This window comes from Halyomorpha halys, unplaced genomic scaffold (assembly GCF_000696795.3).
Source record: "Halyomorpha halys isolate HHAL.00 unplaced genomic scaffold, Hhal_1.1 Scaffold421.1, whole genome shotgun sequence".
NCBI lineage: Eukaryota > Metazoa > Arthropoda > Insecta > Hemiptera > Pentatomidae > Halyomorpha > Halyomorpha halys.
This window is the reverse complement of record NW_027109834.1, coordinates 759,190-763,658: the sequence shown is the minus strand read 5'-3', so window position 1 is coordinate 763,658 and position 4,469 is coordinate 759,190. Positions and strand designations below refer to the sequence as shown.

General features: G+C 31.4%; 1 protein-coding gene across 1 annotated transcript in view; it reads right to left on the bottom strand.

Moving 5' to 3' along the window:
• Teh4 (tipE homolog 4) overlaps positions 1-3,941 on the bottom strand; it is a 187,077-nt gene extending 183,136 nt beyond the window's left edge. The window contains exon 1 of the mRNA XM_067047995.1: positions 3,888-3,941. The gene's annotated coding sequence lies outside the window, so the exon portion shown is untranslated. The remainder of the gene's footprint in view (positions 1-3,887) is intronic.
• Positions 3,942-4,469: the final 528 nt, after the last annotated feature.

Below are 4,469 nucleotides of genomic sequence, written 5' to 3'. Positions count from 1 at the left end.
TTTACTATTATATTTCATTTTGTATTATTCTTACTTCTTTACTATTATATTTAATTTTGTATTATTCTTACTTCTTTACTATTATATTTCATTTTATATTATTCTTACATCTTTACTATTATATTTCATCTTGTATTATGATCAATCAAATAATATCTACTTCTATTGTAATTAATTAATTACTACAACAACTTACTACTTAATTCTGTGTTATGTATATTTCCAAATTTGTTCGTTTATCATTTTATTTTATTTTTATGTTTCTCTGAGTGATATTTGATATCTCTTTTTTCTTTTTAGCCCTGGTGAAGGCCTGAAATTCAGGTCGAAACGTCGGCACAAATAAATTAGTTTTTTTGTTAACCGCACCCCTGACCATCTTCATCTCATATTAACCTACGGACAACTAAAAAAACCTCATTAGGAATTGTAATATAAGTATGTCTGATTTTATTCTGACAAAAATCTCCAGTGCGAGCATTAAATTGCATCCGTTTTCTCAATCAGATCTTCCGAAGGGACGGATATGTAACGGAAATACAGACTAAAACAGTGTATGTATAACATTTCACTCATGATAGGGCCAAATATTATTGTTTGTTAGGGGGCTGCACAGACCGCTGCTATCAAATTACGCTGACCTACTTCAAAATACAGCCACATTCCTATTTATATAAGGATTTACATTACCGTTTTTGTAATGATGGCACAATTAAAATTTATGCAGTTATTAATCAGTATTAGACTCATTAAAAAAATTGGGTTTTTTTTTCAAATTTCTCCTCCAATTACAGAATTTTTATATTGAAAAATACAAAAGAAAATTTGAAATTGAAGCTATTTCCCAGTAAGATTCTTGACCCATAGTAAGTGTTCATGGTCATTTTAATTTTAAAAACCAAACTTTAATCATAATGAGGCATTGTTTGAATTGATTTTTTCAGAATTTCTTATTAGGAATTTTTTTGTTTGCCAATATTTTTTATTCCCCAAGGGATTCCTCAGTTTTTGACATTTTCGTTTTTAGATCAGTTTGATAATCCTTTGTTTTTAATTGTTTTATCCTAATTATAGTAGTTATTGGCATTCGATAGTTGAAAAAACAATTTTTTTAATTCATCCGCTTGAAGGAATCAAAATTAATAGCGAGTAGAACCTTTTTGTACATAAAAAATGGAACACGACAGACTACAGTCATATTGTCTATTATGCTTCATTTCTTATTAAATTATAACTTATCCCTACGAAACAGTTTGTAACGCGGTAATAGAGTGTGTGATATTCCAACTGAAGCAGGAAAGGTACCAACCTATTCAAAATCGAAATCAGTAAAGCACGGATTAGTTTTTGGTAAATTTTTTTTTGTGAAAGTAGTATCAAATCAGTGAATATTTTTATTTAGGATTCTGATCAGTTTAATGTTCCTCAATGTGATATAAAAAGAAACATAAAAATAATCGAAGATAATACAATAAAAAAGTTTTTGTGGGCTGGTTTTCTTTCACAAGCTACCTTGATTGATTGGTCCAAGCTAAGAAATTAATTTTCTTCTAATCTAACAGTAAATCACATAATCCATCAATTGTTTAATTTATGTCATTATTTTTATTGTACCTATTTGTTCTGTACCAGCGTTTCCAACAGGCGAGATTGGTACAGATGAAATAGGTCTGCAATGGGGTATATCTCAAACAAAACAGTATGTGTTTTCCATCAGTGCTGTTAAATATATGTATATATTATACATATAATTTTGATTTTTTTTTTTTACACTTACCCCAATCCATACATATTCTCGTTTTCCTTTGTTGTTCTGCGGCCAGACCGGAGCATTTTTACTTCTGTAGATTCGACCCACTGCAGTCTTCAATACGTGTACGAATGGTTAGTAGAATATATAGTTATTTAACATACAGTCCTCTTTCTTTCAAGTACGCCTCTGCATGGGTTTCCATGACCTAGTCATGTTCCTAGACATGGAGCTTCCATAGCATGTAAAGAGCTATGAGAACTACTAGTCTGGTAAGACCTAATATGGTCAGCAGGATTTTCTTCCGTTTTCTGATACCTTATCGATTTTTACCTGAAAATTACCTAGTCAACGGTAGTGCCTGCTCTGTTTAATTGAAGTGCCATGTCACTTTGCGAGATATGGAATACTACTCCAACTAATAAGCCTTACGCCGCCTCAAGATATTTACGCCCGGATGACTAGCATTAGACAGGTAGCTGATTTATCGCCCTATCTTTCCTATTTGAAAGACTGTGCAAGTACCATACCTTTGAATTGTAAACTATTGAATTAAAATGGCCAAATTGGTGTCTTATTTAAATATTCTTCAGCTGAATCTCATATTTCATCTTCATAAATAGCAGTGGAAGGAGGGCGTGCATTTTATTTTCGCTTCATAGCCCTACGGACGTATATATATATAAATTAAATCTGTAACGTTACAGCCCAGGAAGGGTCAGGAGTACTGTTGTACTGTACTAGACCAATGGTTTTCTTAAGAGCTAAATTAGTCGAAATCGCGGTGGAACACCACATTTTTCCCTAATTATGGGTATCCACTTTATGTGAGTTATGAGCCACCGGAGGGCTACCGAACTCACAGTATTTATTAACGATATTACCACTGAGCCACATCACTCCTTATATGTAGTATATATATATGTATATATAATATTATATAATACAAATATCCCTATATAATATACATAATATGGATGCACATACGGACATACATTTCCTTCCCCATTACCTTCAGGCGTCTTCAGCGGCTCCTTAAGGATCGAATGGGCAGAAATTCAGTACGTATTTTTCTTTTTATCAGAATAAAGTTACCATAAAAGTATGAGCGAATTTCAGTCAAAATGTCTTTCTGTTCAATTTTTTTTTTTTTAATGTTTCGCGCATCATTTCATATAGAATTATTTATTTTTGGAATTAGTAGGTATTAGAGAATTGCTTCTTGTGGTTTATTGGAGGTCTCAATTTTTTTTTTATTCATTAGAAAGGGATAAAATAAATTAGAGAGATGTCGTTTGTACGATTACTTACACTTAGATTTTTCTTTATTGTGATTTAATACTTAAGCTATTTATCAGAATTACTTCACAAGCTGCTATTTACTAGGTAGTGTATTAAGTTAGTAGATTTAAATCAAAATTGATAATGTGAGGCACTTATCTTTTTTCATGTGAATTATATGATAAACGAACCTACTATATTTTTAATATAAACGAACCTACTATTGAATCAGTTGCCAGCCTACCTTCTACGTCACAACCCCTGATGAAGACCTGAAACTCAGGTCGAAACGTCGGCATAAAATAAATAAATATGTTTTTGTTTATTAATGTTGTTCTTTGCTGACCGCACCCCCCGACAAAATTCTCCAATCATAAAATATTTTTTTTCATCTTTTATATTTGCAGTACCTTTTAATGAGAAACTTTTTAATTTTAAATATAGCATTATTATGTTTCGTTGCTATTCAATGTAGTTATATATCATATATGTAATAATATACAGATTTGAGGAAAAAATATTTATATTATATTTAAATTGTTATGGATACAATTTTTATTTATTAGTGAACCATTCATAACTAAAGCATTTATCCATGATACAACTAATTTTTCCCACGTGTAGTATAGTATTCAAATAAGTTGTTTGGATAAACATTAATAGTTTATTCGATTGATGAGTTTGGGATTTGTGGAGAGTTATTGAAAGATGGTAAAACAAAAAAAAATATATCCTCATTACTTAGATCTGATTAGAAAGTTACATTACACTTCTAGAATATAAAAAATATATATGTTTTTTTTCCAGAGAGATGAAGACAACACAACATCAACAAAGAGCGTGCTCGAATACTGACCTGTTGCCTAGGGTCTGCGTGGAGCGCGGCTGTCGGGCGTTGACTGGCAATCTCCCGGCACAGCTTGCGCTTGCGCTTTCCGTTCGGACTATCTGCCATCAGGATAATTCACTCGGTCGATGACATTTTCCTTGGCTCATGAAATATTCCATGTGATTGTTTGATATGCCACTCGATTTAGAATAGTGTCTGTCAAGTATCGACTCTTGTCTCCAAGGTGTATAGTCTTTCACGACTTTGATAGTGGAACAGTCTTGCCAACTTGGGTTCGCGGATCTCTTGTTTTCATCGTTTTCATGTTGAAAATTTAGTTATAATTTGTGTTTTCACAGTTTATTCAGTGCCATTATAGTATTTTAAATAAATTGGAATGAAAAATAAAATTTATCATTCTAGGAGTATATGAATGCCAATAATGCCCTTAATTTATGTCAGATTGTATTAATTAAACTCAATACAATAAATTAATATAACTTAAAAAATAATTTTTCTGGGATATTGTATCTTCAAAATAATGTGTGGATACATTTTCAGGCCAAATCAGTGTAGCTATATTTACTATTAATTCGATATAAATAATAT